We start from the raw sequence: 18,214 nt of genomic DNA, 5'->3' as shown, positions 1-18,214 counted from the left end.
GCACATACGCACACATATGCACATAAATATGTGTATGTAAACTTTGTGGTGTCTGTCCTTCATTAGGCAGAAATGTATTTATACTTGCAAAATTACCTTCTACCCATTAACAATCACACATCTCAATCATCTGTGGTGGTATTATGTGACAAAATATAGGATTTTTATAAGACACTTTTTTTTTAAAGATTTATTTATTCATTTATACAAGAACCGGGGTACAGGCCAGATGCGCGGGAGGGTGAGATGATTCACCAGAGACAGAGTGGGGAACAGAACAGGCAGATTGACTGAAATACACTGCTGAGAGGAACAGCAGGCGTGACAGGAGAGGTCTGCCGTGCCATGTGGGACCCTTGCCGGCAGGCTGAGATTGAACCAGTGCTGCAGAGGCTGCGGACAGCTTCACAGAGCAGCGCTCAACCGCCTACGCCACCAGGGGAGGCCCTACATAAGACACTTTTTAAAACTTACTGTCATTTTGCTAAATCACTTGAAATTCAGGTAAGTGTAGATATAACCAAGAAACACAAAACTGAAAATAGACTAGTGATGTGCTTTTATGACAAAATCAGAATTAGATTAATTGAAAGCCTAACTTTAAACTTGTGAATGACTTAGACATGCCTCTTCATTTTGTTTTCTTATTTGCCTATGTAATAAAATGTGACACATTGTTTAGTGGTAGTAAACTAGTAATGAGATATTATAGTCTATTTATCATTAGTCAGTCTTTATCAGCACACATTGATGATGGGAAGAGGGAAAAAGTTTGCTTAGAAAGGAATACTTTTGTTTTTAAGAGACATTAATGAAGATATACAGTGTTAAAGGTAACACTGAAGAGTCAAAGAGTGATATAACAGTGAGGAATTTTCAGGTGAGATAATGGAATGTGAAGATAAAGAAATATCCTCCTTTTGCTGCAAACTCAGATAAATTTTAGATAAAACATAGCAACAACAACAAATCTTTTCATATATAACTTAAAGATTGGAAATTGAAGTCTAGAGACTCGCCGGACAGTAATTAGTCTGGGTATTGGCCTCTAGGGTTTTAGTCTAGGTAGGATAAGAATTGAGATCATGGACTGCATGTATAAGTAGTGTCTAGAAGAAAACAGCTTATTGAAGAGTATTTTGATCTCATTTATTAAATCAGATACAGAAAAGAAACTGAAAAAAATTTTCTGAATAGTGTAATCCAGTTGTTATTGTTCAATAAAATAGACTGATCTAACAAGGAGTAATCCAAATGGAATGAAATTGAGTCTTCTGCTGTTATGCCTTTTTAGACCTGATCGCTACCCTCACCTTTCTCTATTGATTTTTCTTTTAAAACATTTTAAATAAAGTTGTAGGGTAGAAACAAGGGTAGTTTCTTGATCATTAAATTTTTCTTTGTTTCTTTAAAACTTCATATTCTTGATTTAGTAGAGAATAGCTCATAAGTAAGACAAACATGTAGTCAATTATAAGCACTGCAGCCAAATCACATAGCTTCCATCCTTATATTGTTTTAGTTATGTCCATTAAGGAATCATTGGAAGAACATTTAGTGTTTCAGAAGTCTGGAGGGATAAAGCATGTGTTAAGAAAAAATGAAGTTGTGTTAGCAACTGACTCTTCTCTTTCAATAAAATGACCTAGGAGAAATTCACTGAACTTGTTACCATTGTCTATATAGGTATAGGGGTAAAGTCTTTGCAGGGGGATTCTTAAGTGGATGTAGCCTATTAATAATGGAATAGCATGGTAAAGTGGGTCTTGAGATAATATTTTTAAATGACTCTAACTTGCTTACAGTATGACATTCAATTTTTCTATTTTCTTAGAACTGATTTATTATTTTAAAATTTCAAAATTCTGCTTAGTGTTCTGACATTGATTTTAAAATTTACTTTTCTTAAATATTATACCAAGAATATTAGTGAAATGTTTTTAAAAGCAAATGTTAGCTCACAATCCTTTCTGAAGAACTTTAATGCAATTTAAATGTTGGGTTTTATTTTAGACTCTTTTGTCTTTATACTCTTCCCTCAGTAGGTGTTTTTGCCCACAGGTGTGAACCTATGCAGCAGAATGCAGTATATGCACATCGAAACACGTTCACATACTTACTAAATGCCCAGGATCTGTTGGGCCCCGTGCCACATACAGAGCATGGAGAGATGTAAACACAGCCCTGTCCTTAAGGAACTCACAGTCTAGTGGGAGAGACAGGGAGGGACAGATAAGTAAATCGAAAACTAGAGTCAGGGGTACATGCTATATAAAAATACATTCAAGATGTTTTGAGAGCCCAGAACTGGAGTAATTTATGTCAGGCATATGTAGGATCAACTTTGGGGACATATTGGATTATAAAAACAAGCACTTTTTGCCATATTGGAGTTTGCAGTCTGTGTGAAGAAAGAGATTAATAAAATAATTCCAGAAATAAATAATAAAAAATAAAGTTGTGAAAAATGCAATGAAGGAAAGGGCCACTGTGCTGTGAACACACAATAGAGTTGGGATTGGGAAAGATGGCTAATACGCAATACATAGAGGTATATTCATCATACTTTCATTATTTTTATAAAACATAGGTTCTGGGATGTCTTGGGTTCTTGGGTACCCGGGATCTTCAAGAAGTAAACAGTGAAGCTATGTGTGGGAGAAGGAAAGGAGATGAGGCTAGAGAGGTGGGCAGTAAACATGCATGGAAGACCTTGCATAGAATTCTAGGAAATAGGGTTTTTAATCTTGAAGGTGATAGATGTTGTGAGACTGCAAAGGATTTGAAGCCAGACTGAGAGAAAATCGATCATGTTTTAGAAGGATCTTCTTGAGAAGGGTTATTACGGAGGGTAGATTGGCAAAGGCAAGACTGCATTGATGTCTCCTTATTTTTTGCCAAATATCATGTGATAGATTCTATACTTTTAATTAATATTTTAGTTCCCTCATTTCTGCCACATCCATGGTCACTATTCTGTGTCTTTATGTATTTTTGTTGATACATGTTTTTGGTGGGAATCATGGTTTTTACTTTTCCTTGTGGGCCTAGCTCTAAAGATTTCTCACAGGTCTTTTAAGAACAGGAATTGGAGGAAATATGTCCTATATTTTTAAGGGATATGGCACAGTTCTGGAAATAATATTATTTTCGGGAGAAAAAACATTCAGAAAATTACTTGGTTATGCTTCTATTTGCATTTCCACTGACAAGGTTGATGATTGTAAAAGGTTCTGCTTTAATAAATGACTGCTAACAAATACTATTTCTCTAACTGTGGTTCCTGATCTGAAAATGCGGAGGGATGGATTAACTGAATTCTAAAGACCTTTTGACTGTTGCAGTTTATGTTTTGCCTTTTCAACAAGTAATCACACTTACTGTCCTGTACAGACACATCAAATTAAGGTAGTGGTTCTCAATACTGGGTCATTTTGTTACCCAGGGACATTTGACAATGTCTGAAGACATTTTTGGTTATCACAACTGGAGACTTGCTATTCACATCCAATGAGTGAAGGCCAAGGATGCTGCTCATATTCCTAGATTGCACGAGCCAGCCCTCCACAAGAGATTAGCTAGTCCAGACTTTTGAAGGCAATGGATATGCATGGATAGATTGTGGTGCTAGCATCATGGTTATATGCTTATCTCTAAACTTATCAAGCATACATTAAATGTGTACAGTTTTTTGTTTGTCCATTATACCTCAATAACATGGTTTTTAAAAAAGAATTATCTTGCCTAAAATTCAAGGTGAGAAACTCTGAATTGCAGCAATATTTGTAAGATTTTGGTTAAAATAAGTCTTTGAGTATATTAACTTGTAGTCATTTTGGCCTGCTTTAACAAATATACCTAGATTAGGTATATTAGGTATTTATTTCTTATAGTTCTGCAAGCTAGAAGACCCAGATCAAGGTGCAAGCATGATTGACTTCCGGTTATTCCCAGTTTCTAGAGAGCTGCTTTTATGGAGTGCCCTCACATGGTGCTGAATGAGATCATCTCTCCCGTGTCCTTTCTTACAAGGGCAGCAGTCCCATTCATTAGGGGTCCACCTTCATGACCTACTTACTTCTCAAGATCCCACCTCCTAATACCATCACATTGGGAGTTAGGATTTTAACTTATGAATGGCGGGGAGGGCAGGGGCTATAAACATTTAGTCTGTAACAGCTGTACTACTTCTTTGCTCTTTTGTTCACCCGTTCTGAACATTGCCAAATGACACTAAGCACAGGAATTCCTGCACTATTATCTAATATAGAATATTAGTTAATATTAAGGCCTTGTTGAGATCTCTGAGGTGACCCAATAAATAACATTCCCCTTCTTTCACAAGTTCTGAATCTGTTGAGAAATAAGATAAGAATAAGTATCTGGGAACCAGAATATCACCCTGTTTCTTTTTTTTTTTTTTAAAGATTTATTTATTTATTTATTTATTTATTTATTTATTTATACAAGCACTGGGTACAGTCAGAAGCGGGAGGATGAGAGAATTCACCAGAGCCAGAGCGGGGAGCAGAACAGGCAGAAGGACCGAAGTACACTGCTGAGGGGAGCAGCGGGCGCGGCAGGGGAGGTCTGCACGCCATGTGGGACCCTCCCTGGCAGCGGGGGATCGAACCGGCGCTGCAGAGGCTGCAGGCAGCTTCGCAGCTCAACGCTCAACCGCTGCGCCACCGGGGAGGCCCATATCACCCTGTTTCTAATAAAAGCTAAATTAGAGGATGTTCCTTGTATTTGCTGGCAGGTGGGCTTCCAGATTCTGAACCTCAGACTTAGAAGGGTTATTGGACTGGGACAAGCTCCAGTGCAGAGGCTGTCCTTAGATAACTAGGTCAGAACTGGTGTTTTCTGTGGTTGGCTCATTCCCAAGAGACAAAAGGGACCTGAGCCAAGCTTGTATGGTTTGTTCTTCCAAATTTGCCAACCAGTAAACCATTATCTCTTTTGATAGAGTTTGATACTAATTGAGCACCCTGTATGTGGGGGAGGATACATGAGAGGAAGAGAAGAAGCCTTCCCCCTAACAGCCCTAAATAAATAGTAAGGGTATAGAATCTGGCCACACCATGAATATCTAGCTGCAAAGAATAAATGGAAACACGTTTTTCCCACCTAAATTCCTATGTATTTAATGTGTCTAATCTACCCTTCAGTTAGGACAAGGCCAAATGACTACAGCCAAAACATGGAAAAATGAATTAGATTTTAGATAATAAAGTAGGAATGTTTTAGTCCAGTGGATCTAAGTCTTGATTGTGCACCGTAATCACTTGGGAGACTTAAAAAATATTGATGCCAGGGCATCATCCCAGACCACTTAAAATACAATATTGGGGGCTAGGACTTGGACATTGCTATTTTGTCAAAAGGCCCTCAAAGGAGTCTGCTGCACAGCCAAGCTCAATCAATAATCTAGCCTAACCTCCTCATTTTATATACAAAAATTGAATCGCAGAGAGTTTGGTGATTTGTCTAAGGCTGTAATAAATGAGAGCTGGAGTTGGCCTTCTGCTTCAGAGGCCAGGGCTTATTGAAAACAAAGCTTTTGGTGGGTCCATTTACTACCCCTCTCCTAAATTTTAGTTCATCAGAAGAATTTGCAAAACCACATGTCAGAAGACAGGGATTTTAAAAAGGTGAAAGATTTGTTTGATGTGAAGAGAAACATGAGCATGGGAGACCTGGATTTTAATCGTGGGTCCTGTTCTAGCTGGCCAGTCATTGGGCCTCAGTTTCCTTGCAGCACTGTTTACAATGGCAAAGGTATAGAAACAACCTAAGTGCCAATGGCAACTAGTGGGTTAAGGAGAAATGAAATGTATACACCAATGGGATACTGCTTAGCCATTTAAAAAAAAAGGATGAAATTTTACCATTTGTTACAATATGGATGCAAATGGAGGGGATTGTGCTAAGTGAATGAAGTCAGAAGGAGAAAGACAAATACCAGGTGATTTTACTCATATGTAGAATATAAAGAAATAAAACAAAGAGCAGTCAAAATGAAACCAAAAGAAACTAGAAATCTGACTGCAGAACTGAGGCTACCAGAGGGTACAGGTGGGGAACAAACGGAGGAGGCAACCCCGTAGAGTAAGGTACCATATGGTAGCGGGTTTATGGGGTTATTGGCGCTTTGAAGGTGGGTGTGGTGTATGGTAACATGTATTGGAAGAGGTATGAACCTGTGCCCCTGAAACAGTGTTGAAAACCACAATTTTTTTTTAAAGATTTATTTATTTATTTATACAAGCACTGGGTACAGTCAGAAGCGCAGGAGGGTGAGAGAATTCACCAGAGCCAGAGCAGGGAGCAGAGCAGGCAGACTGATGAAATACACTGCTGAGGGGAGCAGTGGGCACGGCAGGAGAGGTGTGTCGCACCATGTGGGACCCTCGCCTGCGGCTGAGGATCAAACCAGTGCTGCAGAAGCTGCGGGCAGCTTTGCAGCCCAGCGCTCAACCGCTGCGCCACTAGGGGAGGCCCAGAAAACCACTATTATCTACACTAATATTCATCCTAATATTTCTCCATCTATGAATAAAACTTGAGCTAAAACTGCTTCATCCAGTTTTGTGGTTTTTGGTTATTTTTGTGTTCATTTAGTTATTTTATTATGGCAATAAACTTAGGAAACATTATTTGAAATTTAAATTATTAATTTAAATTGTCACAGCTTCTGGCTCTAAGGGTAGAACCTATTATATTCTAGGGACTAAGCTGTGGACTTCCCCCTTTTTCTCCCCACATGGCTCTGTCCCTGACACTTAATAAGTGCTAATTAATATTGATTGGTTTAATTACTCCTTTATATTTTGGCATTAACAACCCACTGTGTGTGTGTGTTTGTGTGTGTGTGTGTGTGTGTTTATGTGTACTGGAATTTTCCTTCTGGCACAATCTGATAATGAATTATAATTCAAATTCACTGAAACGAATGAATATGGTTATTTAATGTAATGTTTCTATTAGTGTTATTTATTGTCCCTTTTATGCTTGTCCATTATTTTATGACTGTATAAGGTTTTCCTAACTTCTTCCTGAATATATCTGAGACAGGAATTGAGACACTGCTATTTTCAGCCATGTTTGAAGAAATATTCTCTTTGAACAATGTTATGTTTCTTTCAACTTGTTTTCTCCTAATTTTGTTTTTAAAAAGTATGGCATATTTAGTTCTTTAGGTGTCTCATTTGTCTTTCTACATATTGTAGGTTTTTTTTCTAGTCTAGATAAAAGCCTGTAGAGGAAGGCAAATATTAGATATACTACTTTATTTTTTGCCACAATTCTTTATAGGATATGTGTGCATGTCAAATGACAGCTATCATTTTAGAATAAAAATGTTAAAAATTTAACTCATTTTCAGTGACTCAGCTTTTTTTTTTTAAGATTTATTTATTTATTTATACAAGCACTGGGTACAGTCAGAAGCATGGGCGTGTGAGAGAATTCACCAGAGCGGGGAGCAGAGCAGGCAGAAGGACCGAAGTACACTGCTGAGGGGAGCAGCGGGCAGCAGGAGAGGTCTGCGTGCCATGTGGGACCCTCCTCTGGTGGCCGGGGAGCAGCCAGGGGTCGAACCGGGGGTCGAACCGGTGCTGCAGAGGCTGCGGGCAGCTTTGCAACCCAGCGCTCAACCGCTGCGCCGCCGGGGAGGCCCTCAGTGACTCAGCTTTAAAATGTCTTGAGATTTTTTTTTTTTCTGAATTTATAGATTCAGGAATTATTTTAAGAACCATGATTTTTTTGTTATAACTATAAATAAAAATTATTGATTTTTATTTATAGTATAGTGAGAGTTGGCTTGGTGGCATGTAATGCAAAAAAAGAGAAGATACTTTAAACATACTAAGTCCAGGAAAATAATGAAAAATATAAAGAAGGTAAAAATTCAAGAAGTTACCATTTGCAGTGATGGGTTAGGGGGAGAGAGGGGAATGATGGAAATATCTGAAGAAAATAGCTCCTGATGTAGGTGAACTCAATCATTTTGTTTAGTGAAATCAGACTAGATCTAACTATATAGCTTAATTAATTTAAAATGTTTAATACACAGTTATATTTGCCCTAAAAGAAAGAAGAGCGAGATCCAGTGCTTCTTCTCTCTAGATGGCCTTGGATGAGTGGAAGGTAAGCTAGAAGATCCCCTTTTGGATGGTCTCATGAATGAGGAATAAAGGCACTAGACTAAAGAGTTGAGTACATTTTTCCCCATTAGTGGAAGCTAAAGGTGGACGTATTTGGTTATATTGCCACGACAATATCTCATCATTATTGCAGGTAAAATGAGTCTAACTTTATTAATCAGGGTTCTCCAGGGAAACAGAACCCATAGGATGTGTACGTATAGAAAGATTTACTATCTTTCTCACATAAAGATAAAGGACCTGGCTCACATAATTGTGAAAGATGCAGAGTCCAAAATCTGCAATGTTGTCCTGAAATCCAGGAGAGTCAATAGTGAGAATGAAGTTCAAAGACAGTCTTACTGGAGAATTCCCTCTTGCTTGGGGTGTTTGTTTTTTGTTCTATTCAGACCTTCAACTTGTTGGGTGAGGCCCACCTATATGAAGAACAGTTGGCTTTACTGAAAGTTCACTGATTTAAATGTTAGTCTCATCCAAAAATGCCTTTCAAGTTGATACATAAAATTAATAATCACACCAACCAGGCAGTAAAATAAGTAGTCTTAAAATGTGTTGTGTCAGGCAGTAATAATATGCAAATACATATTTTTTTTTCTCTGTGGATTTATCAAAATGTTTGCTGTAAAGGAAAATGCTTTCTGCTTTCACCATATTATTTTATAGTCTTTGAGGTTTTATGGGAAAACTAGTATAGATTTTTTTAATTATTAGGATTCAGCAGTGAACTCTTAGAGATATTTGTTTTGCATAAAATGTGGCCTGCTCATATTTCAGACAAAAGCAATAAAAGCCTCACTGATCTTTGTTTGAAACCATCAAGATCTCACCTGACATTTTAGGTTCACGGTCTGCAAAAGGTTCATAGAAATTCTATTTGGTTCTTTGTTAGCAACCTTTTTTTTTTTCCATTCTGCAGTTGGTTTGCCTCTTTCAAGAACAGCTGAGGTTCTCTTTGAACAGCCATCTGCACAGTTAGATAATTCCCAGAATGGTTTCATTTGCTTAGATTAGCCCAGCTAATTCAGAATAACTGCACCTGAACATACTTCTTCCTAGCTGTGGGCTGGTGTCCTGGGGAGTGTTTTTTTAGCCCCAGCCGGTTCCCTAGAGGCCTGTGGCTTTGCATGTCTACAGAGCCTGCCTTTTCCCCTTATAAGTGATAAGTCAGTGATAAGTTACAAAACTCATCAAACCCATAGACATATCACTTGGCCTTGAAATTTTGCCTTACATTACCAAATCTCGTTGATGTATCCATAGGCTAAAACCATACTAGCTTTGGGTAAAGTCTTGAATTACTACCCACCCAGTGTTGCAAAGCTTCCAAAGTACCCATCATAGTGCTGGATGTCCTAGGTTTGTGTCGAGTACCAGAATGACATGCCACTCTTACATGCTGCTCCAATTTTGTCTGGCACATCACAGGTAATCTGTGTTTCTTTTCTTGAACGGATGATTCTGCCTTTTACATTGTATATTGTAAACAGGCAGTGATGCCTCCTCCTTGTCCTTTTGTTCACTTCCAAAAGGCACTTGTATTCTAGTTTTAGGGAAAAGAACTGTGCTTTGCTTTGCCAGCCGTGATGCTCTGTTCTCATTCATGAAGTTACTAGAGGTTACTCCCAACCTAACTGCTGTACTGCTGTAATTTTTCAATCTGGAATTAAGATTAACATATTTTAGTCTATCATGATGCCTAGCTCAGGTTTTTTTTCATGCCTTTTTTTTTTTTTTCCTTAGAAGAAGCACTGTTTAGTTCAACAGTTTTATATATCATTCCTTTAGAGGAGAATATCCAAGGGTATTCAGTAAGCTTTCGCTGTTTTTCTTAGTGATTTTTGACATTAATTATTTACATAGAAATATTCAAATAGCAAATGTCCTTTTAAAAATAGGTTTTAGAATGCATTCTTCTAAAACTCTCTATTATTAATACTAAACAATTATCAGTTTTCCCAACTTTAAACATCTAAAGAATTATTAGTTTTTAACATACATTTGTTTTTTATTTTTAATTTATTTTTTTACATCGTTGTCCATTTTTAAACAATATTTGCTTCCCCCCACCCCCTCAGGTGTAGTCCCCATAGAGTTTCCTTCACCAATGCACCCCTGCACCATCACCTCAGTCCCCAGTGATCCTCTCTCCTCCCTCTGATCCCTCTCCCTCCTCCTCCCCTGCAGTATAACATATAACATTTAAATCAGGCATACCTGGGAATTTTGCAAATTCAATTCCAGACCACCATAATAAAGTGAAACTGCAATAAAACAAGTCACAATTTTTTTTGGTTTTCCAGTGAATATAAAAGTTAGGTTTATAGTATACTGTAGTCCCTCAAATGTGCAAAGGCATTATGTCTAAAAAACCCGAGTGTTTACCTTAATTAAATCTGACACAGAAACAAAGTGAGCACTTGCTGTTGGAAAAAAGGTTTGATGAATGGTTGCTACAAACTTTCAATTTGAAAAAAGCACAGTATCTGCAAAGTTCAATAAAGGGATGCAGAATAAAATGATATAAGCCTGTATTTTTAGTGCAGGCTCCAGATATGTGAACTACTTAATTTCTTATAGAATGCTTAAAGTTATGCTTATGATTATACGGTACAGTAGACAGTTCAGGAAAGTACCAGCTATAGGAAACCGTACACCTTCACCTTGGTCTTTGAATCATTTGGGTCTAATCTGGAGATGGAAACCACACAATAAATTAAATTGGAAAAGAAGTTGAAAATAAAGAATTATTAACTCTAAGAAGTAGGTGACTACACGATAAAAGGAAACTCAATGTGGTTCCCTATGTCTGAGGGGAAATACCCAGAAATGACAAATATGTAATGAGATCCCCTTCCCAATGCTGGGGTTCAGCCTTTGTTGGGAAAATGTAGTTCAGCCCACAGGATAGCAGTGAAATGTGCTTCTTTATCCAGGCTTTCCTGGTCTGTAGTTGTTTGGCAAGCAGGAAGCTGCCCTCTGGAGTACAGAGGAGGTGTGGGTAGACCTCACTTAGAGTAGAATGTGGAGAGAGGGAGAGGTCTTGGGTAGCAAGGGCACGTCACATGTAGGCGGAAGCCTTTGGAATACTGGTTTCCATGTGGAGGAGCCACAGGCAGGTTATCACAGGCATCCCAGGACTGCAAGGTTGCCAAGGAACCTCTTGTTCTAGGTGCATGACTGGGGCCCAAGGTCCAACAGATTTCCACGCCCCTGACCCCTCATACCGCAGCAAATGGCAGACCCCCTTCCACTTGCAGTGTCCCTCTGGTGCACTCTGCTGGGAAAATTCAGCATCATACTCACTGTAAAGGAAACATGGTTAAAGAAATTGAACATGTTTTATTCAATTACCTACATACACACATGTACATATATACATAGATTGTTCACGGTGAAAGGCAGAACATATTGAAGAGAAAATGTGGAGTTCAGAGGCAGTTGATAACCAGCACATTTATAATCTTATACCCTGGACCTCATTTTTCGTCTTTACTATTCAGTGTCTGCTAAACCGTGACTCCCTGTATATATTTTACAGCCTAACTGTTGTGAAGAAGAGTATAGGCCAAGAACAAAGCTCCAAGTTGAATTTACACCTCATTGTCTCCATTAAGGAGTCATTAAATGGGTAGTTGAGTAGTGATGCTACTTAGTTGTAAATACTGAATTTGTTACTTCTTACCCCTAACTCTTTGAATTCCCAAGTGGTACTGAATGTGAAATTGCTGGCCTAAGAGAAATGAGAGGCAGTTAATATAACTGAAGAAAAATATGATGAATATTTTTCATTATATTGGGAAATAGAAATTATATATAAATAGTAACTGGATTTTAATTATATCTCACTGATATTTAGAATGTATTTTATTATTGTTGTCACTGGTTTATACAAAACAAAGTTCCAGAATGCTTTATTGGTGTATATAAATCTTGTGTAATATACAAGACATGTTCCCTATGAAAATAACCTTTTATAAAGATACTTTTAAAAATTGAATAAACTGCTTCTGAGCTACTAAGGGCAGATAATTCAGATGCTTCAAGACCTTATTTCTCTTAGATCAGCCTGACCGGTTAGCATTCTTTACTTGTGAATTTCTGAACTTTTCATCCCCAGTTCAATAGATAAATGTGACAGATGTCTTACTCTGCTTCTCTTAGCTTTCGTCTATCAGGAATGCCTGTCCATTGAACTCATAACTTATTTAGGGTCTGTAGGACTGTGTAGCCGTGTGCTGCTGGAATGGCAGAAAGCCACGCCCGTCCTGATGCTCTAGGTTTCCCTTTTGCTGCTTCCCGTAGGGAGTTTCTTTGTTCTCAGAATGGATTTTTTTTCCTAACTGCAGTTGTAGAGATCTCTTGTTCAGTCTGCTAATTCAGCCCATGCCCTAGTGATATTTGCAGAAAAAGGCAGGAGGCTGAGATGGTCTCATAAAATGCCCCTAAGCTCAAGACTTGTTATAAAGAAATCAAAGGTAATGGCTGTCATCACCATCATCATCACCATCATCACTGTCATCATCCATCTTAGATAAAGGGGGTGGTGGTACTTAATGCAGCTTTTCTCACTTTGGAATGATCCATAATCCGCCACGTTCCCATTTACTCCTCTTTCCCTCTGTCAAGCTTCTTTTGTAGTGTTTCTGTATATTGCAGGTTGTAGGCATCTAGTGCCTGCTGGGGAGTCTCTGTGTGCTGTCAGCAGCCATCTTTTTCTCTCTGAACATATGGTTTTTCATGCTTCGTCTCACCTTTAGTGACCCATTCCTGGGAGAAAGCTCCCTCAGCTCTCTCGTTTCTAACCAATTACTGTATTAAAGCAGCATCACAGAACAGCCTTAGGTAGACAAGTAGGACTTTTCCAGAGTAACTGGAAAGAGGGAGACATTTTCACTCCATGAAAACTTTGTTTTGCCACCTGAAAGAACTGAAAACTTCAGTTCCCATTCTCTGCCTTTTTTCCACTTTGGCCTATTTTAGTCAGTCTTACTTGTCAGGTTGTTCCTGAACTCTCTGGGCCTACATGGGGATCTTTCCAAATGGAATTATCTGGTGTCTGCATGTTCATGAGTTCATTGAGCACTTTGTTCAGCAGAGTAGCTCTATTGTATCCAGTCTCCCAGGGCCAAGGGAGGGCTCCTGTCTCGCATAGGTTGCTCAGTGGCTCCTTCTCTACCTCTGTTCTCTCAGCTATTTGACTTAAGTCCAGATCTGAGTGTGGAACTGAGAGGGGGTGGTAGCATGATTGTTGAAGTTAGCCTTACCTCTGCCCATACCCTGAGAAAAGCAAAGAGAAACGGAAGCAAGTAGAAGAGCAACGCTGGTCATTTAACTTTCTCCTTAAAATTGTGGTGTCTTTGGATAAGATGAAATCTCCAACCCTTAATATGGCCTCTAGGGCCCTGCCTGGTCTGGACTTGACCAGCCCTAGCTCTCACCCTTCTTCCTCTTGCTCATCTCAGCCACTCTGGCTTCTCCCCTTCTTTGCTCAGTCCTGAGGCGCCAGTGCCGTATTTCACCATCTTCTAAGGTATGTCTTTCCTGATCTCTTCCCAGCCCCATCCAAATCACGCATCTCACATGTAATTCCTCATCACTGATTCTTCCATTTCTTCCCATAACTTTTTTCCTTTTGCATTTGTTTTAAAATTTTTAATGAAGTATCTGGTTTAAAACATTATATGGGTTTCAGTTATACAATCTTGTGTGACTTAATGACAGGGATATGTCCTGAGAAATGCATCGCTAGGTGATTTCCTCACTGTGTGAATGTCACAGAGCGTACTTACACAAACCTAGACGATACGGCCCACCTGAGCTGTAGGAAGTAGCCTATTGGGACAGCTATTGGGTATGGGCTCATCATACGATAAAATGATGTTAAGTGATGTGTGACTGTACAGCATTGCAGTCCAACACCTTTGAATATACTATGTTAGGGTTGCCTATCACCCTGTAAGGTGTAGTGAAATATCTTTTTTTGTGATTATTTGTTCAAATATGTATCCCTTCTTAGACTGACATCCATAAGTGCAGGGTTGTGGTCTGTCTGCTTGCTATTTCAGCCCTATGTTCCCAGCTCAGTGCCTGACACATAATTGAGGTTCAATAAATATTAGTTCAAAATGGAATGAAAGCAGATGTGCAAAGCAGTTGTAGGGCCAGGGTGGATGGGTTGGTATGAAGGTACGGTGGTGGAGGACTATGGTCAGAGAGAATTTTATAGGCTGAGTGGAAACAGGAAGGTGGGTGGATGTAGGGCATTCCTGAGACTCAGGAATAGGGTTCATGGGCCTGGCAGGTCCAGAGGGCAGAAAGGCCTGAGTGGCTGGGAGACCCACAGGCAACTCCTATGTTCTCTAAGTCACATCAATAACAAAATGTTTTCCACTTGAAAAGATAGATATGGCTAACACTTTTACATTGATGATTGGGAAACCATAGGAATAACAACTAGATAAAAGTCAAACAGCAGAAAAGTAGCAGAATCAGGATGATATCAGGTGCATTTGGCTGTGGGATCTAGGGGCCTGCCACCTTCCAGGACATCTTCGTTCCTGCCTCTGCTCAGCCGTGTGACTTTAGATCAGAACATCAAGCTTGAAAAGCCACAGTAGTCCTCTGAAGTTCTACCATCTCTCCTCTTTCCTGTCCATCTGTATTTCTCTACCAGATTTAAACTCTCTAAAATCCGTCTTTTATCATTGTCTCCTCTGTAATCTTCAGTGGTTCTCCATTGTTACCAAAATGGTACTGAGCTCAGGTCCAGCCACCCGTCACTCATAAGTCAGACATGATAGGCTGAGGTTAGGAAAGCTAAAATTTATTCAGGACCAGTACTCTGAGGACTTAGCCAAACTGTTGTCCCAAGAAATCACCTCAAATTCTGAGTCCAGGAGAGGGATGTTTAATGGGGTTTGAGGAATGCACATTTGCTAATTTATGTGATGTTAGTTTTTCCCGAGGTCATCTCTGGGCATCCGGGCCTCGGTCCCCAGGACTGCTGTGTGGCAGCTGCTTGCCATCCAGCTGGAATTCTGGTGTCAAGGTCTCCGTGGTGGTCTGTTAATAAAAACCTCAAAGACATTTTTGTTCATTTCATTTCACTGTAAAAAGGAATTAGTAAAACAGCATTTGACGTAATTAATCATTTTTTCATGAAGGTTTGCCAGCAGGGGAGGAGAAGTGAAGAGAAACAAGCGAAGCAGTGCAGCTGCTGCTATCTGGAGCCTCTGCTTCTGGGCCAGGGGGTGCCCCAGAGAGGGATACCCTGTTTCAAAGGCATGAACATGTTGGCCTTGTACTCCTAAGCCCATCAGTCGTCCTCACAAACATTTATTGCCTTTTTTGCACTCTTGCTCAACCCTTTTTGAATACCAAGTGCCAAACCAACATAGTCCTGCTCTGAAACTGGCCCAGAGTGGGTCTTTTTGCTCCAGGGTTGTATCTTTTAACAACCATGTAAAATCCTTGAGTGAAACCTGGAATTCTATTCCGCTGCTTGGTGAATAGCTTTATGTAAGTTCTTACAGTTTTATTCAAGTTTTGTTTTATTTTTACTTTTTTTTATCCTCCCCCCCGCGTTTGACTGGAAGGTCCTTAGAAGTAAGGCTACTTTCCCCCACAGCATCTGATTTAATAGTATAAACATGGGGCCTCCCCTGGTGGCGCAGCGGTTGAGCTCTGGGCTGCAAAGCTGCCTGCAGCCTTTGAAGCGCCAGTTCGATCCCTGGCTGCCAGTGAGGGTCCCACATGGCACGACAGACCTCTCCTGTCACGCCCGCTGCTCCCCTCAGCAGTGTATTTTGCCACTCTGCCTGTTTTGTTCCCCGTTTTGGCTCTGGTGAATTCTCTCATCCTCCCGTGCTTCTGACTGTCCCCAGTGCTTGAATAAACAAACAAACAAATAAATAAATAAATCTTTTTTAAAAAGTATAAACATGGTATATATTCAATAATTATTTGTTAAATAAGTAAACCATGCTTCTGTTTCACTGGGGTTTTGCTTTACATTAATATGTTCTACCAAACTAAAAAAGGTTTAACAATTTGAAAAATGAAGAAACTAGGATTTCACATAAATTTCTGATTGGGAATGTGAGCATATTGGGCAATATATGAATTTTAATGTTCATATAGATGGAAGTGCAAAAATATTGGTATACTGGCTTCCAGTGGAGTAGGATAGAGAGTAAGGCTGTAAAAATTATTGGTTATAATAAATGTTATGTTCTTTTTGCTTCTAGTTTGTGATATGCTACTCAACTTAGTAAATAATTCACATTGCAGATATAGCTGTATAAGAATATTTAACATTACTCTCAAAATAATGAATGCTCTTGGGAATACCATCAATATAATTATAGTTCACTGGATAAAATCAAAGAACTGAACTGTGGATGCAGTTTCCCTTTGGCTACTTAATTTTTTTCCAGTAGATTTACCTTTCTAATTATATTTTACTTAGGCTAATTTTTAAATTACTTTGTATTCCCTGAAAGCAATGTACTTCATGTGTCAAGAGGACACACATTTCACAGTCATAAAACTGTCTGTAAAAGCAAAATGCTCATTTTCCCCAAAGGACCTTTTTCAAGAATCAAAATGCACAGCTGATCCTTAAAAAAAGAATAGTTTGACAAACTGCATGCAATAGCTTAGCAAGGCATATAAATTATCTTCTACATTTGTTTGGGTTTTTCCCTCTTCACTTTGTGCTGTATAAACAAAACAACAACAAAACCAAACAAAAACACTTCCCTCCAGGGAAATATATCTGCTATGTATTTACACTGTGCTACAAATTGGAATATTAGCAGAAGTTAAAGGTAGAGAATGACAGTGTAAACTGATAAAGGCCTGATATGAACCTAATTATTAATGAAGTAATAAAAGAACAGAGGATGTCACAGACCTAGGTCCTATAACTGATGTCTGTGTTGTCACACTAGCTTGCAAAAGTAGTTACCTCTTCACTTTCTCCTCTGCTCCAAAGAATCAGGAAAGAGAACATATATTTTCAGTATCTCACTGAGGATTTGTGAGAAATGTATGTACTACATATTATTGCTAAACACCAGAGGGAAGAACAAGCAGAATTACGAACCAAGACTTTAAAAGAATGGTGGAATTATTTACTGGTTTTGCCAGGTCTTTAGTTGAGAGACCACTGATTAAAGTGTTGAGTCAAGGTTCCCTGAAGAAAAACTGGATATATGAAATTTATTTTTCAGTTAATGATCATAATTAATATTTGTGATGTTACTCACTGTTGTATAATCAGACTGACTATTGAGAAAGTGGCTTCAGCTCCCTTGGAAAAGAGTCCAGATAAATTAATGGGTTAGTGAAGTTTATTTTTATTTTGATGTTATTTTTAAAATGGGTGTTAAATACTGTATAAGGTTTAGTCTTCACTTTTCTGTGGATGAGTTTTATGAGTGATTGAATGAGTCATTAGTAAACTAAGATTTGACTTCACAGGATTATTTTGAGACCAAACTGAAGAATGTGTGTGTGTAAATTTTTAGAAGGAGCTAGATAGAATTAAGGCTCCCTGGAGAAATGGGGCAGGGCAAATAGAGGATGAGCCAGTAACACTTTCTGGTGCCAGAAAGTACGAAAGTCTCAGGAAAAGAAGAAAAGGAATTGGGTATGTTGAAAGGACACAGGAGCTGACTTGAAGAAGCTTCTAAGAGCTAGATCTGAGACAAACTGAGCAATAAGTAGGTAATGGTAGTAACAGATTACAATTCAATGAATAAAATATCTCTGCACCCCAGCTTATGTAAGTAAGTACTTGAACAAATAAATGAGGGAGAAGAGCAGCTCTTGCTTACATGGAATCTAATTAACAAACGTAGAGGATGGAAATAGAAAGCCACTGTTTGGCAAACACCATAGTAATGACTTTTGCACACCAGATCCACCTATGCATGCTAAAATCAGTCGATGAAAACAGGACGAAAAACAGGATATTTGCATCACCTCAAAATATCTCTTCACATGATATGTAGTAATTTCAAAGAGAGACATAACTAACTTTGGTG

General features: G+C 38.8%; 1 protein-coding gene across 1 annotated transcript in view; it reads left to right on the top strand.

Moving 5' to 3' along the window:
- CUNH3orf70 (chromosome unknown C3orf70 homolog) overlaps nucleotides 1-18,214 on the top strand; it is a 38,154-nt gene that overhangs the window by 11,706 nt on the left and 8,234 nt on the right. The gene's annotated exons all lie outside the window — the stretch shown is intronic.

This window comes from Talpa occidentalis, unplaced genomic scaffold, assembly GCF_014898055.3.
Source record: "Talpa occidentalis isolate TD23 unplaced genomic scaffold, MPIMG_talOcc4v2.1 talOcc4.4, whole genome shotgun sequence".
Classification (NCBI taxonomy): domain Eukaryota; kingdom Metazoa; phylum Chordata; class Mammalia; order Eulipotyphla; family Talpidae; genus Talpa; species Talpa occidentalis.
This window is presented reverse-complemented; position numbering and strand designations above follow the sequence as displayed.